General features: G+C 34.9%; 1 protein-coding gene and 1 pseudogene across 3 annotated transcripts in view; one reads left to right on the top strand and one right to left on the bottom strand.

The window, feature by feature from the left end:
• The window catches only part of NCOA3 (nuclear receptor coactivator 3), a 166,669-nt gene that overhangs the window by 54,832 nt on the left and 88,260 nt on the right, over nt 1-23,577 (bottom strand). For all 3 annotated transcript variants that reach the window (XM_037811925.1, XM_037811927.1, XM_037811926.1), the window contains exon 2: nt 20,661-20,739. The gene's annotated coding sequence lies outside the window, so the exon portion shown is untranslated. The remainder of the gene's footprint in view (nt 1-20,660; nt 20,740-23,577) is intronic.
• Nucleotides 13,868-23,577, top strand: part of LOC119515308 — a 97,807-nt pseudogene continuing 88,097 nt past the window's right edge.

Here is a 23,577-nt window from a genome sequence, read left to right as displayed (position 1 = left end):
ATTCTTTACAATAAATACTCTGAAAAAAACCCAGAATTCATTTTCCAATTTAATTACACAAAACGTCCAACTCCCAAGACAGAAATGTTCTTCTAAGAATAAGACATCTTCAGATTTAGTAACAAGAAAAAGAGATCACCAAATCTCCAATATTGATAAAATCCTAAATTCTATTTATACCCAGGTAAGCCCAAATAAGAGATTATCTTGTAACATGGGGCAAAAAAAAAAAAAAAAAAAGACTTCAAACTATAAAGGTTTAATCAGGCTGTTTTCAAAGTAGCCTATTTTTTCATTTGAGCATTAATACTTATCTAATGTATTTTTCTTCTGTTGCTTCAAAATAAACTTAGATTGTATAAACAATACTGTAAGCTCTACTACATTCTGCTTAGAAAATAGATATGAAAAAATAACACTCTGGGGAAAAAAAACATTTGGATAAGATCCACACAGCAACAACTATTTTACTATTAACTGACAGAAAAATGATATATTCTAGATAAAGTTTCAGTGATGAAGAAGACATTTGCAGGCTATTTTTGTTGGGAAGGAAGACCAGATTTTAAAACTAACTAGCTAATAAGTTTAAGACATATACTAAGCCTTATTTTCCTAAGAATTTTATTCATCCTAAACTCTTGTTTAGGAGAAGACAATTCACTGTTATAAAGAATTTCAAGCCAACCAACAAAGTTTAGACATTCTAAACTATTATTTCTTAATATGTTAATAGGCATCTGATGTTCCATCTAGACTAGATAAAAAGGCATATACTGAAGAACATCAATTTCCACTAGGTGGCACAATTCTACCAGGAAGAGAGAGACAATTAAAATAATGCAAAAATTCACTCAAGATGCTGATCAAACTTAAAATATGTAGCCTTTTTTTAAAAATCATAGGAATACATTAGTAGTACCACACAAATACTAGGGACAAATAATTAAGTGCTGAAAAGAGCTATATGGTGTTTTGGGTCATGATAATTGTTTAAAATGGAAAGTGATAAGGATTGTACAACTAAGTGATGATAATGTGAGATATGGATGGATTATCATGGACAGAATATACGCTATGTCAACTTAGGAACCCCCTATTCCATAAGTCAAGCCCTCAATCTTGAGGCTTGCTCTTGTGAAACTTGTGGTCGTAAAGGGAAGGTTAAACCCACCTATAATTATGCCTAGAAGTCACCTCCAGAGAACCTCTTTCACTCAAATGCAGACTTTCTTCCTCTAAGCCCAACTCTGCAAATAAATTCATCACCTTCCCCCCACACATGAGACAGGAACCCCCAAGTGAATGACTCTCCCTGGCAATGTGGGACATGGATTCTGGGAATGAGCGTGACCCTGGCGTCCAGGGGTTAAGAATGCCTTTTTGACCAAAAGGGGGAAAAGAATGGCAACAAATAAGGTTTCAGTGGCTAAGAAAATTCAAATAGAGTCGAGAGGCTGTCATGGAGGTTACTTGTATGCAAGCTTTTGTTAGATATCCCAAATGGCTACAGTATGATAAGCCCAAGTCAACAGTAGTCCCAAAAACCCTGATGAATACCCGGATCCCCAGCTAAGACTCCCTAAAAGTTTCACTCACTAAGTTTTTTCTTCAGAAACTTAAATCCTCCAGAGAACTCCTATGCCAGCTAAGTCCCAAAACCCAGAGGCAACAGCCTCTTCAAGAACATCAACCAGGTGTGACACACCTTTTCAACATGAACAAGTTAGGGTGGTCACTGCCTATATATCCATGAAGACTGGAAAAGTGATTAAACTAGGGGAAGGTTTAGCAACAGACATGATGGAATTTAACAAAGGATTATGAATACTGAATCTCTATATAATTTTCTTTTTCTTAGTTGCTAGGGTACTAAAATAGCTAGCGGAAAATAATTGAAATGGTGGAGCTGTCAGCCATAGCATTCTTTGAAATTTGTTCTTATAGCTACTTGTTAAATTGTAATTTGAAAGTTATCACCTTTTTGTATACATGAAATATTTCACAATAAGGAAACAGCTGAAACCACAGTGCTGTAACTCATAACATTTTTGGAAATGTCCCATATAACTGTTTGTTAAATCGTACTTTTAAAGTTATTACCTTTTTGCATATATATTTCACAATAAGGAAATAACTGAACCTGTGGAACTGTAACTCATAACATTCTTTGAAATTTGCTCTCTAACTACTTTTAAATTGTACTTGGAAAGTTATTACTTCTATGTATGTATGTTATATTCTATAATAAAAATATTAAAAAAAACAAGCAAGAATCTTAAAGGAGTTGGATAGAATTTCTCATATAAATACTACAGGCTTTCCCATACATAACAATATGGTACATGTTTAAGCTTAGATATCCATAGAATATAAAAAACTGCTACAAAATGAACATTCCTGAATTCTGAAGCTGAAAAGCAGCAAAGGATTGCCAGCTCAAAGGCCATGAAAATTTTGGTATATGGCTTAGAAGCAATAATCAGCCTCCTTTTCAGTTATTTAAGGTCAAGAAAGGAGGAAAACACTTGATTATGTACAACAAGCTTAGCCACATGGACAAGGATACAGGAAGTACTCCCTGTCCAAAAGGAAAAGATATCAATCAACAATGCCAGTGGCCATTAGACAAGCAAGAAGTTATCTGAGGGACCTAAGAAAAGCCATATCATGTCAAAATGGAGAGAAGATGGGTTACCCGGAAAATCCAAATTGGCATAGCGACCAATTAAAATATTTTACTTTTCTTAAATTAACAAGGAAGGGGATAACTTTTTGAGAGTATTGTGCTGGACATTTCACATAGACTATGAAATACTCCCACCCGCCCACTCCCCTGCAGGTAAAAAAAAAAAAGTATCGCGTTGAATCATATTACTTCCAACCAGTTAACCAGAAAATTTCTCAGTATATCAGATCAGTAAGAACACAGAAGCTGAGACATTCAGGGGCACGCAGTATGGTATTAGGAGCAGAGGCAAGGAGTTACTCAAACTCAGCAATTACTAATGTGGCTATTCCCCTCAAACTCAACAGTTACTAATGTGGCTATTCCGCTCAAGCCCCCTAAAAAGTAACCACTACTCTACAAATCACTGGGTAACTGCCCCCCTCACCCCCAGTGGTCTAATATTACCATGCCCCTAATTTCCACTTGAGATGAACAGTCAGTGGCTCACATGGCAAGAAGAAAATGTGAGATGTGAAAAGCACAAATACGCCCTAAAACAGTATGCCAAGTATTTTTATTCTTGGGCTTTCCAAGAGTACATGCTAGGGCCAAGAACATTTGACTATTCCACCAGTTATTTAGTTTAACTGTCAGGCCTATTTACCTGACTTAAACAAGGTATGATTAAACACACTAAATAGAGAGTGTTTCTCCATGTCTCTTGAGAATCATAGTAACTTAAGGCACTTGTTTAAATGACAGCTGTGGATTTGAAATGATTTATTGAAAACTGCTTTAAAAACTATGTAGAAGCAGAGACTTCTCAAGCAAATTAGAAAAAAAATTGTTCTTGGGAAAAATTTACATGACATTGATACATAAAGTAGGATCTACCCAAAAATCAAGTTCCAAAACTGACACTCCTACTCATACAATTTAGTAGTTAGTCATTACCAGTTAGTCTAAGGGCTTAATCCTACAACATTATATTCTAAAATATCAAATTAAACGGTTCTTCGCTTTCATCTGTTGTTCAGATGCACTTTTACTAAGAGCAGCTCACAGAGAACCAGACAGAAATAAACCTGCTTGGGGGCGGGGGGGACCTGAATGGAGGCAAGGGAGAAAACAAGCCTATAAAAACTGAAACACTATAAAACCTTCCGGATGACTCTTCCAGTAAATGTCTCCTATCTTTATGTTTCAATGCAACCCTGGCAAAGAGGATAAGAGCCCAGAGGAGAGGGAAAGGAAAAGAGGGAGGAGACAAGAAAGGAAAGGAAAAGAAGGAAAGTTTTCAGTAAAACAAAACAAAACAAAAAAAGAATGCAGCAACGTCCTTCTGTTGTTTTTTTAATTATTACTATTGATAATCTGTTATGTTTAGTAGGATAAAGTATAAACTACCTAATGAAATTCATTTTTCAATTTAATTCCATTTCAGCTCGAACACTTACGTGTCCAGGCCATTTTAGGCCCGGGAACAAGAAATAAATGGCACTGCAAACTGCTATAACTCTCAGGCTAGCCAAAAAAAGAAAACATATAAACAACTCTATCAATATAATTTGGTTAAGTGTTAAAATAAAAAGCATTGTATCAAGTACCACAGGAAAACAGCTCATAAGAAATCCTCAGTTTTTAAAAAAAGAAAATAAGCATACAAATGGTGTAACTCCCTGGTGGAGACATACACCAGAAAATGTCATCATCTCGGGTCCTGGTCATTTCTCTTCTTGTGTCATTAGTTTACCATGCCAGCAAATTTGGAAAGGGGTTAGCAGGGAGCAGTAAAGAAAAACATCCTATTTTTAATATACAAATTGAACCAAAAAGCATCTGAATGTAAATTAAGTACTTTATCTACAAGGTTTCAGTCTCTCTTCTCCCTCCGTATGTCTCACCTTTTCACTCTCAAACAGGCTGACCCCAAAGCTCCTTCATATTTATGCTGCAGTTAAAACCTGATGTAGCTGAATTCAAACACAAATTCCCCAGAGGCTCTAGCACCTGAACTGGCCATGCCAATTAGCCAAGGCAAGCATTAGCTGCAACTGGAAGCTTGTTGTCAAGAGACTTCTCATTCCCTACATGAGGAGAAGACTTGAAGTTCACAGATACACACTGTGCAGAGAGTCAACCAAACCAATTCCATCTAAATCAAATTACCCTCTCCTGAGAGAATACTAACTCCTTGGGTATTTCTTTAGTTGTTTAAAACTTATTTACTCCTACAACTTAATATACTGAATCTATCTCATATCCAAGAACAGACCTAAATCTGAATTCAGCTTCATTCTAAACGACATATTATCCGTCATAATTCTTCCTCATTACCACCACCAGCAATCAGCAGCAGCACCAAAATGACCTACACTAAAATAATTTTTGACAAAGGATGATAACTGAAACATTTCCTATTTTGTTTTTAATCTTTATATCATAAATTTCTTTGTAAATTTCCCCTGCATCCCTCGGCCATTTGGAAAAATACTACTTATCCTTCAAAATCAAGCTCAACTACAATTTCAGGAGAAGCCTTTCCCAACAATCCCAATCACAAAGTTTTCTCTTCTTTACCATAATGCATTTTTTATAACTTTATTATAAAACATTTAATAGATCACATTGTATTTCTTCTGTTCATTTTTCTGTCTCCACTTTCTACACTGTAAGCTATAAACCACCTTTAATCAGAAAAAAGACAATGGGTCTTTTATGGGGTTCAAACTTGAGGGCTGAATCTCAATTTTATCATGTCACTAAAAGGTAAGCTGTTTATCACCTGTATAAACTGAGCATAATCATATGTCATGTATACATGTTTGCTGTAAGAAAAGCAATACACAGCAAGCAAATGGGGTAGAGGATAATGGTGATCCCTCCAAGGTACACAATACCAAGAACAAAGATGCATGTTCAGCAACACTAATTCTGCTCTCATTTGAAAAACAAATAGCTACAAATATCCCATATGGCACCCAATTTAAAAGATTCAGACAAATAACAAATCACTGGGAATTATTCATGCTATCCTCAACTTACAGACAGCCAACTTGAATTCAAAACATTTTCTTATTGTAATACAGAGAGTGGTTTAGTAGATAAAATGTAGCCATGAAAACAGAATGAAACAATACTGTCTTAAAGATTTGTGTTCATAAAATAAATAGGTTTAATTAAAGAATAACTGGGTACTTCTTAGAAGATCCTGAAGAGGACTAGACCTAAGTACCTTCAAGTACGTACGCATATGGTACAGTGTGCTGGTTCTTTTTTATATCTCTTTAATTCTGGGCTCTTGGTTTAATTTTTCTGCAATATAGATATTATTTCTATATGAAAAGCACTATTTATACCTAAGGGTTTCCCTTGGCACATAATGAAAGTTTAAAAGGCAGAGATACAGAGGAAGAAGAAAGAAACAAAAATCAAAGTTTTTATTTAGCTCCCTAGAGGTAACTGGTCAAGAGCTGGAAGAGAAATAAGCAATAGGGAGAAAGAGGATATGCACATGACAGAAAGGAAATCTGATATAAACTTGATTAATAATAAAATAATAATAATAATAATATTACCACATGCGCCCCATTCTCTACTAATCAATCCTTTCTACCTGCCCCAAAAGAAGAAAGAAAGACATTTAGAAAAACATGTTAAAACTTAAAAGAGTTGACAACATTAGCCACCTGGTAACCAAATGGCTCAAAGTAGCTGGGCTACTACATGAAGTGGCAATGAGCAAGCAATGGAGAGGGAATGGTAATCACACATCAATTGCAAGACAGATATTCTTAAACTAGAGTGCTTGCAGAGTAACAAAGTAGCAAAACACTTCACCCCAAAATATTGAAGTTAGCTGTGTCCACCGATATCAATACCATAAAGAAGCTGTGATGGGTGTACCTATGACACTGGACATTACAAAACTTAATATGGAAATAAAAAACTGATAAAGCACTCTGAATTAATTTTTCAAAGAAAAGGTACTAAAGGTAGAAGTGTAAGATGTATCAAGGGAAAAAACACAATTTAGCTAGATTTCCTTCTCTGTAAGCAAAGGGGTTGGAGCTAGATAATCTCTAACTCTAGCAAAACAACATGGAAAGTCTGACCGCTGGGGGGCTCATATTCACCACTTGCAGATTATTAATCTGGGGCTCAGTCCTTAGTGTTTCCTTCTTTTTTTTCCCCTTAGCCTCATAGCCTAATATTTGTCAAGGATTATCGTTCTATCCGTAGGTTAAATAACTTTAAATTAAAAAGAATCATTTTATTAATCATGTCTTCACATTCCTATTAAGTTACATGTCTGATAACAGAATTTATTTCTTCAAATAAATCTCAGTCATTCTCCATCTCAGAACGACAATAATACAAATAAGGAATGAATGCATATATATCAAAAAATCCAAAAAGAAAAACCAAAATACTCTTAACATCATTTACTTTTTGGAGGGCAGATTAGCACTGGTAAAAAGGTAACAGAGCCTACACTGAACAATTTTTAACTGCTTCTTCCCATCCCACAACCCCCAGACCACCCAAAAAACAGCTACTGTACCAAATGCAGTTAAAAATCTGTACCTAGGTCACAAGCGTTCAGACCTAACAAGAAATCTCTCCTGTTTCGTTTGAGTCCAAGAAAGAAATCTGCAGCAAGCAAGAAGATAAAATACTGAGGAAAAGAGCATCACTCAAATAATTTTAAAATAAAATAAAACATAGCTTAGTTTTCGTTGCTGTTATTCAAAGGTCAGTTTCATGATTCATGGTTTAAAGAGCTTCTTTCTGTACTCCAGAAAAACTTGCCTATGCATGTCTAGAAAATGAAGCTGGGGAACATATTTTGGTGAATCCAGAAATAGAACATATAGCAATAAATGGATGAATCCATGCACCTGCTGGGTTCCAGAACCAGAAACGAGCAAAGGCAGTCTGGAAATCAAATCTTGCACAGGATAAAAGTACCAAAAGCGAGGGTCATTATTTGAAATCAGACGAAAAGAACTCCTTAAAGGAAGGTGAAAAAAAAGCTATAATCAATAGCTAAAGTTACTAATTACATCAAAGTGGTACCTTCAGAGTAAAAGTAAGAAAAGTTTCTATCATACAGAACTTGGGTCATGCAGGCCGATTATCATATCTAATATTTCAATAATATTGCAGAATAGAAGCCTGGACCTGGACTAAAGGTATGGTAGAAATGGGTGAAAGAATATAAAATAGAGCTGGGTGTGCCAGAGAGATAGAGGGGATGGAGGACACCAAAAGAAAAAGAATAAATAGATTTCCTACTCAAGATGCAAACTGTAAACCAAAATTCCAAAGTGTATTTGAAAACAAAACTGAGAGAAATGGCTAAGAAATTCATCAGTATCAGATGAATTCACACACCCAATAAAATGAAATCTTGCAATGAGTTTAAAAGAAATGTTTATGATCCTTAAGGAAGTAAAGAACTGAGAGCCATGAAAAAAGAAAGAAACAAAAACAGAATTAAGAAAAAATGCTCCTTGTACATGGCATTATTAAATGTTCTGGGAACATGATAAATACAACCTACACTCACGTATTCATGGATGGATGGATGGATGGATGAAAGAGAGAGAGACAGATAGGCAGGAAGATAGATGAGACAACAAAAGCAGCAAAATGTTAAAACTGGTAGACCTGGGTATCTAGGGGTATAGGGCTATGTTGGATTGTCTGTGTGGAGTTTGGATTACTTTTCCAACTGTCCTGTAAGTTTGAAAGTATTTCAAAATATAAAGTTTAAAAAAAAAAAAAAGAATAAATGACCTGTCAGAACCACCGTCTTGCAATAATTCATCAAAATCATAAACACAAGGGAAAGAGGAGAGCCATACATTATCTGTTCTCTGGGTAGGTCTTTTAGAAAACATGGAGTTGTTTCTGTGGCCACACAAATGAAAATCTACAAGAAAGGTGGTATTGCTGTTATCAAGGGAATGGGCACTGTTTAGAAAGGAATGCCCCACAAACCAGACTACAGCAACAGGGAAAGAGTCTACAATGTTTACCAGAAAGCTGCTGGCATTGCTGTAAACAAATTAGGGCAAGATTCTCTTGCCAAGAGAGTTAACGTGCCTTTAGAGCGTATTAAGCACTTCAAGTGTCAAGCCTGCTTTCTGAAATGCATGAAAGAAAATGATTAGAGAAAGAATGAAGTCAAAAAGAAAGGTAGCTGGGTTCAACTGTAGCACTAGCCAGCTCCACCCAGAGAAGTATACTTGGTGAAAACCACTGGAAAGGAGCCTGAGCTGCTGGAACCTATTCCCTACAAATTCATGGCATAATAGGCAGAAAAAATAAAATTTTAAACTTTTGGGTTGCAAAAATGTTATCTCTTTAATTTTCTCTTAACTGAGTAGGAGTGCTGAATTTCTTCTCCCAAAGAAAAAGTAATTAAAGCAAACTTTATGTCCTAATTCATTGGGTGTCTTTAATATTAAAATTTAGTGTTTGCCTTCCTAGGAAAAAAAAAAGGACATTAAAAAAGAATCAATCATAAATCTTTATAAAGAATTAAAAAAAATGTAGTATCACTCATTATCAGAGCACCCAAAATCCAAACTTTGAACTGATTAGTTAGCAAGGGATAATAGTCTAAAACAAAAACTGGATAGACAGGGTTAATTCCAAGAATTGACATAATAAACACACATGCATGCACACACACACAATTAGTGACTTGGACAAGAAAACTGATGAATTCAACCAGAATGCAGAGGAATGAAGTAAGGAGGGTGAAAGAATACAGACTTCAGGGTTGATTTCAACTCCAGCAGAATATTACCAAATTAACATCTCAGAACATCAATTTTCTGTTCTGTAAAATAGGAATACCTTTACAGGGTTGTTGAAAGGATTAAAAATCATATGCAAATAAAAAGAAAAAAAAAAAGCCACATGCAAAAGAAAGCGCAGTGCCTGACAAATATTAGGCTCCTGAAAAATGGCTCCCTCAAGAATCTTAAGATTTATAGATAGAAGCAACGTTAGTAAAAAAAAAAAAAAAAAAGAAAGAAAAAAAAAGAATGTCGCCTCTGTAACTATGTCTAGAATCCAGACAAATTCAGGAAAACAAATGTATTCATGTGTTTTCTAACTTTCACTGTAGCTGAATATCTTAAGCAAATTGTCTAAGTCTTGGTAACAGGGGATTCAAGAGATGTTTTTTGAAAACTGTTAAATTATCAAAGATGCTAAGATCAACAGGTAAAAAAGACTTTGGGTACTAGTCTTAAACTGCTCATGTATCTTCTTGAAATCTCTGCTAAGTAACAAAACGATACTGCACATTTCTCAATCAAAGGTATTTGTGGAAACAGTGCATCTTATTAGAAAGGACACTTAGGTCACAAGTGACTAAGGGACAGTTCCTTCTTTGAAAATCATGTTAAAGTTCATTATTGATTGCTTTTTGCAAATTTTCCTTTTTAAATGTAAAGGCATGGCAATTTAACTAGCCCAAATTTAAAATTCCATTCACTATTTATCATTCTTAATGAAATTGTTTCAACTGGCACAATGAAATAGAAAGGAACTCAGGCTTCTTATATTTCAAATGGAGTTAGGAAAGAGCTATATATGTAATGAAATGACAACAATTTATATGGTACCTTCACATAACAAAACAAGCTTATCAAAAGCCTACATAAAGATTCTCATTGGCAAAAATAAATTTCAACTTCCTTTCCAGGGCCTAGGAATCAAAGCCTTATACTACCGAATCATGTCAGTTGTGCAAGGCCAATTATCTTCTGAAGCCAACCCTTGTCTTCTGTTACCTGGCAGCAAGTCAATGTGATCTGCATATAAATGTATCAAATGGTTGTAGTATCTAAAAGCCATACCAACAATAAAAGGTGTTATTTTAATTAACAAGCTTGCCAACACATTATCAACATTGCAAAGTTTTATTCTATAGTTTTTAAATTATCAAACTCTAATTTTAAATAGGATTTTAAAAGACTAAGAAAATAAGACTAACAATCATGCAATTCCAATTCTATTTAGATCATCCTCCAATAAAATAAAATATCTAGCTCCATAAGTATCTTTTCAAACAGAATAGCAATATGCTAGCAGTTGAATAAGAAAAAAATTATTTTCTATAACTCAGTTTTCTGCATGTATATTAGGATCAAATTTATGGTAGGGTTAGAGAAATGAAAGAAATGCCAATTCACACATCATCATGTAACAAGAGTGCTTTCTGGAATTTGTTAAATTTTTACTTGTAACAGCTTAAAAACTATCTGAAAGATAAAATTCCATGGAAGTGAATTAAATATCCTACGCTGTTGATCTCTGGATGCTTGTGTACTCATTAATACAAGTTTAACATACAATGCTCATTAAAGACTTATACTTAAGTTTCTTCTGCTAATGACAGCTAATATGATAGAATATACATTTAAAGTTTAGAAACATATGTTGACCATGTGTGTACATGAGAAGCTTTCAAAGTTGCTTGAAAATGTGAAAATGCATAAGGTTCCTGTTATCCTTTATAAAAACGTCAGTTGTCACGCACTCAAATCCAACACATACTATCTTCGCAAAGCTGAGACCCAGAAAAGGCAATTTTGAAGTCATCAGCTGAATGTACTGCTTATACAAAGCAAAATCTATTCAAGGTCAGAAGTTTAGAGGTTTCCTAGTATCAACTTCTAAATGTACAGGCTTTATATATTAATTATTACACAGATTCAAAAACACTCTTATTAAAACAGTTTTGGAAACAAAAAATCATAAGAAAGTAATATACTGTAAGAGTTTTACAAATATAGGACCACTTTGTGATGTAAACAGTACTTATTTGTACAGCAGTTCACTTTTTTGATGGTTGAGGTGATATTCAAGCCAATTATATTTCTTAATTAAGTTTAAGAACTACAAAAGCTATATAATTACCAGTCCAAAATGCTGTTTTTGTATCTATATATTTCCAAGTCCACTAAAATTGTCCTTTTTCTGAATCCTGGATATGACAAATTATTAAAGCTTTATCTCCATCCATTTCCACCAAAACCAGAAAAATGGTGATTGCATTAATATAGGCATTTAAACAGTTCATTATTCATATCAAAGATGGATCTTACAATTCCAATATTTTACCCTACATATTATGAATGCTTCATCATAAACCACTTTAACCTTTGGTCTTTGACTTTAATAATAAAACACAACTATCAATAGGAAGCTTCTTTTAAAAATGTCCCTATATAGTAAGCCAACTAGTTTTAAAAAGTTACATTTTAATGTAAACTGCCATACCAACACTAAATTGAAACTAGATTTTAAAAATTATAAATGCATTAATTTTCTCCTGCATATCATAGAAGTCAGTTACCACACATTTTAAATATAGTGAAATCACTAATCAACAGTCTTCCTTCCATAAAAGAAGAGACACTTAAGTTTAAAACTAAAAAGAAAAAAGGGGGACCTGGATAATTATCATATGATTCAACTTATATGAAATTAATATCTAGAATAAGCAAATTCATAGGTACAGGAAGTAGATGAATAAGCAAATTCATAGATACAAGAACTGGGCAGAGAGGGAATGGGGAGTATGCTGCTTAAAAAGGCAAAGGGTTTCTGTTTTGGGTGATGAAAAATTTTTAATAATAGCAGGTGACAATGGTAGCCAACTAATTACAATAGCATAAAACAAACATTCAATTCATAAGGATAATTTTTTTTATTAAATTCAGTTTTATTGAAATACATTCACACACCATACAGTCATCCATGGTATACAATCCACTGTCCACAGTATAACATAGTTATGTGTTCATCACCACAACCTATCTCTGAACATTCTCCTTACATCAGAAAGAACCAGAACAAGAATAAAAAATAAAAGTGAAAAAAGAACACTCAAATCATCCCCCCATCCCACCCCATTTGTCCTTTAGTTTTTATCCCCATTTTTCTACTCATCCATACACTAGATAAAGGGGGTGTGATCCACAAGATCTTCACAATCACACTGTCACCCCCTGTAATCTATATTATTATATAATTGTCTTCAGGAGTCCAGACTGCTGGGTTGGAGTTTGGTAGTTTCAGGTATTTACTTCTAGCTATTCCAATACATTAAAACCTAAGAGGTGTTATCTATGTAGTACTTAAGAATGTCCACTAGAGTGACCTCTCGAGTCCATTTGAAATCTCTCAGCCACTGGAACTATTTCGTCTCATTTTGCATCCCCCTTTTGGTCAAGAAGATACTCTCAGTCCCACGATGCCGGGTCCACATTCATCCCCGGGAGTCATACTCTGCACTGCCAGAGAGATTTACACCCCTGGGAGTCGGGTCCCACGTAGGGGGGAGGGCAGCGAGTTTACCTGTCGAGATGGCTCAGTTAGAGAGAGAGAGGGCCACATCTGAGCAACAAAGAGGTACTCAGGGGGAGACTCTTAGGCACCATTACATGCAAGTTTAGACTCTCATAAGGATAATTTTTAAACTACGAAATACTGCCGATACAATCCTGCTATTTGGGATATACCAAAAGATCTGAAAGCAGAGACATGAACAGACATTTGAACACTGATGTTCATAGCAGCATCATTCACAATTGCCAAAAGATGGAAACAATTCAACTGTCCATCAATAGATAAAAGGATACCAAAATACAGTATATACATAAGATGGAATATTATTCAGCAATAAGGAATGAAATCCTGAAGCACACAACAACATGGATGAGCCTTGAGGACATTATGTTACATGACATAAGTCAGGCACAAAAGGACAAATATCTTGATAGATCTCACTGACACGAACTAATTATAATATGTAAACTCATAGACATAAAATATATAATATAGGTTACCAGCATATAGAATGAAGCTAAAGAATGAAGAGCAATTGCTTAATATGTGCAGAATGTTTAACTAGGTTGAACTTAAATGTTTGGAAATGGATAGAGGTGACAGTAGCACATCATTGTGAGAATGATTAACAGTACTGAACGGTGTATGAATGCAGTGGAAAGAGGAAATTTAGAGTCATGTATGCCACCAGAAGGAAACTTGGAGGTTAAAACATAGTAATAACACAGTGAATCCTGACATGAACAATGTCTGTGATTAACTATAAAAATATATTTAAAAATTCTTTCAGACTCTCTGCCACTCTTTGCTTCTGCGAAGATGGCAGCGCAACCGCCCAAGTCGGTGCTGTTTGTATATTTGGGTAACATTTGTCGATCACCCATTGCAGAAGGAGTTTTCAGAAAACTTGTAACTGATCAAAATATTTCAGATAATTGAATCACTGACAGTGGTGCCATTTCTGACTGGAACATGGGCCAGTCACCAGATCCAAGAGCTGTAAGCTGCCTAAGAAATCATGACAGTAATACAGCCCATAAAGCAAGACAGGTTACCAAAGAAGACTTTGCCACATTTGATTATACTACATATGGGTGAAAGCAATCTGAGAGACTTGAATAGAAAAGGTTAAGGTAGTGAAGTTAAAAACAGCAAAGTGAAAACTGAACTACTTGGGAGCTATGATCCACAAAAACAACTTATTGAGGATCCCTATTATGGGAATGACTCAACTTTGAGACTGTTTACCAGCAGTGTGTTAGGTGCTGCAAAGCATTTTTGAAGAAGAACAGTAAAGCTGCATCTACTCATTGCTGAAGGCCAACAATGATTCACATCTTAAAACAGTGATGTTCTAGGTTTTTCAGTCAATCAGTATGTTAAAAGTGTAATGCTTCATAGCTCATGGCCACAACTCTTTTTTTCAATTGACTTTCTTGTTTTTTATCTTAAAAAATAACTGTAGATGGAAATCAATGTTGTATTTGGCAGAAGAATTAATAAAAATCTTTGATTCAGACAGTTTATGGGGTACATTAAATGTTCTTAAACAAGTTGGACAGCTTATCTTGCCCCAATTACAAAAATAGTGGAACAAAGAAAATAGTAGAACCACAAAATACTATGTTCTATGTGTGTTTTGTAACCATCATTTCTTTCCAGCGTTTAACCTTAAGGTACTAATCCAGAGACGGCTAGCATTCTAATATGCTTAATTGTAATTAAAACATCACTTTTAGGCCCAAGTCAATACCTGAGCCCATTGAGACTTGTAAATAATCTACCTCTTTATTAAGTAGGTATGTATAACTTGATGGACAGATGTCCTCTATTCACCTATACCACCTCTCTTTTTACCCCAGGGTGTCTTACTGAATTAGAAATCCCTAGTCATAGGGCTTCATAATCTTGATTGGAAGTATTTTGATTCACATATACCCAGACTGAACATTTGTATGTTAGAAGAATAGGAAAGAAAATGATTTATGGTATGGAATAAAACTTTAGCATTATTCTTAATTTTTGTTTATCTAGTTTATTTCATGAGGAAGTCAGTTTTTTACTCCCATTTGGACCACCTTGCCTCTGAAAATTTATATCCAGAAAGGACACTGTATGCTGTTTCATCTTATGCTCACTTTTAACAAATGTGTCTGTTTTATATGCACATATAACCCAAATGTCAAATATTACATATTGGGTTAGATGGAAAAAAAAGTTTAAAAAGCTGGAAAAAGAGAATTCTGTTATGTTGAAGTACTTAAATAATATGTTGTGTTCTTTTATCACTGTTTCATTTATAGGAGAATATAGTAATTTCTGTGTACTTTGAGATAACTATATTTCAAATTCATCTGGATATATATCAAAAAAGGTTTTCAAAATAAACTGGGGCATATAAAAATATAATTATAAAAAAAGTTCTTTCATATATGACACTATTACAAGTAGTTAATTATAGAGGGGTACATGGGAAATATAGTACCTACCGCAAACTATGGACTATAGTTAACAATAATATTTTAATATTCTTTCATCAACAGTAACAAATATACCATACCAATACTATTAGTCAATAATAGGGGGGTAACAGGGAAAGGTAAGGGCTATGGGAGGATTTGGGTTTTCTTTTTTACTTCTATTTCTTTTCTGGAGTAATGAAAATGTTCTTAAAATTGATCATGGGAATGTATGCACAACTATGTAATGCCAGCAACCATATGCTTCAGATGGTTTGTATGGTATGTGAATATATCTCAATAAAACTGCATTTAAAAAAAAACCTGCTGATAAAAAGTATAGATCTCATGGATTGGAAGACTCAACATTGTTAACCTGTCAATTCTCTCCAAGCTGATTAACAGATTCAATGCAATCAATATTTCCAACAAGTTTTTTTGTAGTGATTAACAAGCTGATTCTAAATTTGTAGAAAAGAAACCTAGATTAGCAACCACAATAAAGAAGAGGAAAAAAGCTGGAAGACGCACACAATCTGATTTCAAGCCTTACTATAATACTACAGTAACCATACAATAATACATATGTATACACAGAGATAGATCAATGGAACAGAATAGAAAACAGAAAGAGACCCTGATTGAGTTATCAAAAGAATACAATGGGAAAAAGGAGAGTCTTCAAATAGTACTGGAGAAACTAGATATTCATAGTTTAAAAGCTGATCCGCAACCCCTTCTGGGCCATGGGCACTGCCTTACTAACCCAGGCTGGGCGACCCCTTTCAGCACAGCCCCGATTTCCTCTTGGACTTGATTCACTGTTTTTGCGGGCTGTCATGCTGGAACTGCATGGGATGAGGACATTTGTTCAAGGAAAGCAGGAACCCCTGCCCAGAATTCCCCGACTCCCAGCCCGCAGTCTGGACCAGGATGGAACCAAGGGCAGTCTCAGGAGAGGCAGACACTGAAAACATAGGAGCAATTCTTCATTTCCTTGGGGCAGACCAAGATCTGTTCGTACATAAAAAGCATCAACAATAAAAGGGAAAACTGATAAACTGTACTTTAAAATGCAAAACTGCTGCTCTTCAAAAAGAGTTAAGAAAATGAAAAGGGAAGACAAAGACTGGGAGAAAGTACTCTCAAAACATATTTGAAAAGGAATTGTATCCACAATACACATTTAGGGGGAAAAAAAAAAAAAAAAAAAACTCTTAGAAATCAGTAAAACAAACCCAATTTTAAAAGGGACAAAGAATCTCAACATTTTAAAAGAACAGATAGTTTAATAAGCATAAGCAACTAGGCTCAGTATCATAAGTCATAATGGAAAAGCAAATTAAAAACAACGAAGAGATACCACTACTCCCACATTAGAATGGCTAAAATTTAAAGACAATACCAAGTGGAAAAGATGTGGAACTTGAACTCTCAGGTATTGCAGGTGGATTATAAAATGTTACAGCCTCCTAGAAATCAGAGTCACAGTTTCATATAAAGGTAAGCACATACTTAACATAAGACCCTGAAATTCATTCCTGGTTATTTACCCAGGAGAAATTCAAAATTAAAAGAAAAAAAAAAAAAAAAAAATCCATTCCAAGACTTGTTCTTGAATGTTCATAGCAGCTTCATTCAGAATAGTCAAAAAACAGAAACAACCCAAACTGTCTACAATTGGTGAATGGATAAACAAAGTGTGGTATATTCATTCATACAATGGAACCTCTATGGAAGGGAATTTGACAATATCTAATAAAAACTACATATGCATTTATGCTGTAACCTAACAATCCCACTTCTAGGAATTTATCCTGGAGGTACACCCTAACAATATGAGAATACATATACTCAAGGTTATTCATTAAGACATTACTTGCAATTGCAAAATTTTGGAAACAACTTAGATAGTACCCATACAAAGGAAACGGCTTAAATAAATTATGGTACATAAGCATAATGGAGTACTATGCATCTGTATTAGAGAGAGAGAGAGATCGATCTTTGGTATATTGTGGCATTATTTACAGGAGATATCAGTAAGATTAAAAAGCAAGTTGCAAAAGATCATATATAGTATACTAGCTTTTAAGTAAACAAGAAGGAAAAATAAAAGCATACACATATCTGCTTATCACTACAAAAGAAACACAGGAAGAATAAATCAGAAATCATTGAAGTTGGCTAGCTACTAGGGATGAGGGGAATGGGGTAGAAGGGGTACAGGAGAGAATGCATACCTTTTATGTAGTTTTGACTTCTGAAAGCATAATTATTCTAAATATTCAAAAACTAAAATCAATCAGAATGGGAAGGAGCATAAAAAAAATAAAGATTTTTTAAATAATAATTTTAAAAACGACCTTGAAACTCAAACTAATGAACCTAATTTCACTCCAAATGAATACCTTAACTACAACAATGCACATAAGGAGGGTGGGAAGTAAAAGTGGAAAAGGAAAGGGAGGAGAGGAGTGAAGAGGAGGAGAGAGGGAGAGGAGGAGAGAGGAAGGCCAATCCAAATAACCTAAGAACACAGTATTTATTTATGGTCAGTCTTGGACAGTATGTTGTTGAGGAATGGGGGGAAAATTACAAACAAATTTTCCACTCATTTTAAGTAAGTCTGTTTATTGTAGTGAAATGGACAAAGCAATTCTGAAACTATTTTAGATCTATTCTAGGATTGAGCAAATTAATACATTCACTGATGATGTTGGGGGCAAGGGTTCTCATGGCATAAGAAGGGACATATGAATATGAAATGTGGAATGGAAAAAACATCCTTGTAGACATGAACTGAAATTAGACATATTGCTATATCAACTCATGATTTTTTAAATATGAATATGCACATGTATGTGCCCTATTTCCATGCACATGTATGTATATACATACATATATACAGGTATGAATGCATGCATGTTTGTATGCATATAAACACACATTTATTTCCTAGCTCTGTCTGCTGAAAGGGTCAAAAAAGAGAAGACAACCCAGAAGCAATGAGGAAACCTACCACTACCACCCAAAGATCTTGTTATATATGACTATTTCCCACAAGGACAGGATAACCAGACCACTAGGACAATGTGGGCATCAAAATAATTAAGTAATGAATTATAAGCCATTCAAAAATCGGCATTCATGAGTCTATATTGACAGGGCTCTTGATTACAGAAGAATGCCATAGGCTGATGGTAAATGGAAAGGGACTGCTGGGATGAGAAAATTACCATTTTGCAACCATCACATTTTGCAACCATCACAGTAAAAAACTAGAACAGACAAGAATCATCAATGAACGGTAAATTTAGAGAGAACAGTGACCTGAATATTTTGCACTGTCTCTCCACAGAATGTTTACTGCTTGCAAGAGAGAAAACAAATTACACAGTGGAGAAATCTTGAAACATCTTGCAAAGTGGATCAAAATTAACATTACAATGAGGGGCAGATGGGTATGGTATGCGTCTCTTTTTCTCCTATGCTTATTCCCACCAAGAATACATAACCTCAATCTAATAAAAAGGAAACTTCAGATGAACAAAAAAATGAAGAACATTCTATTAAAGGGGAGAAGGACAGGTAGGGTTGGATTTTTCAAAAATGTCAATGTCATAAAAGACAAAGGAAGGCTGTAGAAATATTCCAGGAAAAAAAAGAAGTTAAAAGAGAAATGATAACTAAATGCCATATTTAACCCTCGAGTGGACTCTGTACCTGAATGGAAAATGCTATAAGAGCCATTATTATGTAACTAACAAAACTGGAATATGAACAATATATTTGTATTGATGTTAATTTATGAAGTTGATAACTGTACAATGGTTATATAAGAGAGTGACCCTATTCTTAGGAAATACAACAAAAGTTTTAGGAGAAAGAAGCATTATATATCTTACTTTACTTTTACTGGTTCAAAAAAGGATTTGTGTGTAACTGTATGGAGAAAGGAAGGAAGGGAAGAGGGAGGAGAGAGCAGGAACACACATCAAGGCAAATGAGTGAATCTAAAGGATATCCAGATATTCTTTACGCTATTTTTGTTTTTGTAACTTTTGAGTCCAAATAAAGTTTTTAGAAAGAAAGAAATACAGAAGTGCACACTTAAAATGGCAAAATTGTTGTATAATAAATTTTTTAAAAACATACACATACATATATACATACTATGGCACTAATTCTCTGCTATATTCAGAATTTAACAAGTATATGCCATAATTAACCGGAGGACTTTTAGGGAAACAGCAAGAGCTAGGGCTGGAGATGTAGACAGATTCCCAGATAATGGACCATTTCAAATGTCAGAAGGGAGTTTTTATTTTTTCCTGTACATCAGGGAAAGGTAGCATAAAGTTTAGAGGACGGTTAAAGGGATATGTTTAAGAAAACTTTCTAGCAAAATTTCAAGTGGGAAGAACCAGTTTCGGAGGCAGTAAAGGGACTACTGGACAAATACAAGCATGAAATTACAGGGTCTTGGTCGAGAAATCTATGATTAGAAACACAATGTGGGACAAATGCAGAAGACATGAAAATAGAAAACTAGATAGGGCTTATTACTAAATATATCAAAGGGGAGGGGAAATGATTCAAATATGACTCAGATTTCAAGCCTTGCTAACCAAGAGAATGATGCTATTACTAACAACAACAAAAAAAATTTAACTAGCTAGGCAAAGAATAGTTTCCTTCTCAACAATCAGACAACTTTTTCTATTCTTTTCTTCACTATTCTGATGCAATATTAAGTTTGGAGAAGGGTTAGATGAAATGTTATTTGCCAGCACAAGCAATCTGTGTTCACAAGGTGAAGTAGTAAGAATAAGTGAGGTTAATTCAGATTTTGACTAAATATCTTTAAAATATTCTCACATATAAAGAAAAAGTTGGGGGAAATGGCTCATATTAAATTGTAACGTATGGTCCTCCTCCTTCCCTCAAAAATTAATGTGTACATATACATATATATGAAAACATAAATACTCATTAATTCCAAGCCCATACATTCATTCAACTAATATAATCATTAAAGGGAAAAAATGAAGCATAAAACAAGTTTAAGATTAAATCATAAATTCAATATCTTCAAAAGGCTGAAGTCAAAAAAATTTACAGAAGACTAAGTCAAAGTAAAACTCAATTACCTGGCTAACCAGTCAAATGATGTTTGAGTAGTTTATTTTTATTGGTCTCTGGCACCACTGTTCAGCAAATGCTTTGATCCTGAGAACAAAACAAAGATAAAACAAAAAGGGTATCAAAATTAATTGTCCTTTCTTAATTTAAGAATTATTATTAGTCACATGCAAATTAACTCTTCCCATCTTTCCATTCCCTGGACATAAGAAACAAAAAAACAAAAGTTATCGAGTTCAATGCCTCTCCCTAGGACTTTGAGCTAATACCTTATTTTGCCATACAGAACCACTTTGGCTTAGAGTCAGATACAGCATAAACAGCATATTGACAAGATTTGTAAGCATGGATATTACACAGTAAGAGTGGAGGAGACCAGCTTGAAGTTCTGAGAAGTTAACAAAATTGGTAAGTAATCTGACTTGTGGGTATTCCCAGCTGTCCAAGGGAAAAGAATGCTCAACAGCAAGCAATTAAAGACAACATTAATACTGTGGCAAAAGCTAACACTTAAATACCGTGGTCCAAAAAAGATAGATACTCAATGGATGGGTGGACGGGTTGGTGGATAAAGCAAGCAAGCAAGCAAAAAGGAAAAAATAGCCTCGTACATTTTCTTCTCCTCTGTTAAAGAATGTATGTGGATCACCAACAAGAAATTTTTTTAGAAGGGGACTGGACTTGAGAGACAGGGGGAAAATGTGGAAATATTAAACTTCCCCACCCGGGAAATTCCTCATATTCTCGCAAGCATTGGAGACTACCAATTTAATAGGCCAAGCTCTCAATCCAGGGGCTTACCTTTATGAAACTTATTCCTGCAACGGAGAAGCTAAGCCTACTTATAATTAAGCCTAAGAGTCACTCCCAGAGCACCTCTTTTGTTGCTCAGATGTAGCCTCTCTCTCAAAGCCAACTCTGCAGGTAAACTCACTGCCCTCCCCCCCGCCATGTGAAGCATAACTCCCAAGGGTAGAAATATCCCTGGAACATGGGACATGACTCCAGGGGATGCGCCTGGCCCTGGCATCACTGGATTGAGAAAGCCTTCTTGGACCAAAAGGGGGAAGAGAAATGAAACAAAATAGTTTCAGTGTCTTAGAAATTTCAAATGGAGTCGAGAGGTCATTCTGGAGGTTATTCTTACGCATTATATAGATATCACTTTTTAGTTTTTAGTGCCTTAGAATAGCTAGAAGGAAATACCTGAAACTGTTGATCTGTAATTCAGTAACCTCGATTCTTGAAGATGACTATAACTATATAGCTTTTACAGTGTGACTGTGTAATTGCGAAAACTTTATGACTGATACTCCCTTTATCCAGTGTACGGACAGATGAGTAAGAAAATAAAGAAAAAATAATAGGGGATGATAAGAGGTATAGGATGTTTTGGGTTTTTTATTTTTATTTATTTATATATTTTTTGGAATAATGAAAATGTTCAAAAATTGTGGTGATGAATGCACAACTGTATGATGATATCATGAACCACTGATTGTACACTTCGGATGATAATCAGGTATGTGAATATATCTCAATAAAATTGCAAAAAAAAAAAAGACAGAAAAAAATAGAAGGGGTTGAATGAATGGGGGTGGGCAGTTTGTGAAAATAATCTGCAATAAAATACATGAACATGCAAAACAGCAGACTTTTACACTTGAAAAAAACGGGGAGGCAGGTTCTGGTAGAACAAAGTAAGCCTATAAAAATCGTATGCATTTCTAAATGTACAAAAAAAGCAGAAATCTGACTGCCACTAATCAACAACCATAATTATCTATACCTTAGAGTTAATAGCATTCATGTTAGTCTGCTGGGAAGGAGGTTAGAAAAAAATGATACATTCACAAGTTCCAGTATCACAGCAATGGCTAATATGCATGGAGGAGACAGGGAACAACCAACTAAATCTAGCTACATGATGTGAAGGGTCTGTTGGACCTCTGAAACCCAAATGAGAGGGGAGATAGGTAAAGGGGGTAAAAAGTATTTCACAAGGGAGTAAAAGGAAAATCCAGGTAGTAGTTTCAGCGCTGTGCAATTAAAGTTGTAAACAGAGCTGATATACCCACTAAAATACCTATTTATAATCATAACATAGTCTCCAACTTATAATTGAGATGTGTGTCAAAAGTAAGCTGGCACAATTCAATAAGTCAAGCCCTCAATCTTGGGGTTTGCCCTTATGAAACTTATTCCTGCAAAGAAGCTAAATCCACTAATAATTATGCCTAACAGTCACCCCCAGAGAACCTCTTTTGTTGCTCAGATGTGGCTTCTTTTTCTCTGCCAACTCTGCAAATAAACTCACTACCCTCCCCCTCTATGTGGGACCTGACTCCCAGGGGTGTAAGTACCCCTGGCACAAGGGACAGGACAACCAGGGATGAGCCTGGCCCTGGCATTGTGGCACTGAGAATGCCAACTTGACCAAAGGTGGGGAGGTGTGAAAGAAATGAAACAAAATAAAGCTTCAGTGGCTGAGAGATCTCAAAAAGAGTCAAGAGGTTAATCTGGAGGTTATTCTTAAGGATTATATAGATATTCCTTTCTAGTTTCCAGTGTATTAGAATAGCTAGAAGGAATTATCTGAAACTGTTGAACAGTAATCCAGAAGACTTGATTCTTGATGATAATTGTATAACTATACAGCTTTTATTGTGTGACCGTGTGATAGTAAAAACCTGGTGACTGACATTCCCTTAACCAGTGTATGGACAGACGAGTAATAAAATAATGACAAACATATATATATAATAATAGAGAGGATAAGGGGCATGGGATAATTTGGGTATTCTTTTTTATTTCTTTTTTTTTATTTTGGAGTAATGAAAACGTTTGAAAATTGATCGTGGTGATGAATGCATAGCTATATGATGATACTGTGAGCTACTGATGGTATACTTTGGATGGATTATA

This window comes from Choloepus didactylus, chromosome 19 (genome assembly GCF_015220235.1).
Source record: "Choloepus didactylus isolate mChoDid1 chromosome 19, mChoDid1.pri, whole genome shotgun sequence".
NCBI classification, from domain to species: domain Eukaryota; kingdom Metazoa; phylum Chordata; class Mammalia; order Pilosa; family Megalonychidae; genus Choloepus; species Choloepus didactylus.
Note: the sequence above shows the minus strand (reverse complement) of the source record. Positions and strands in the feature narration are given on the sequence as shown.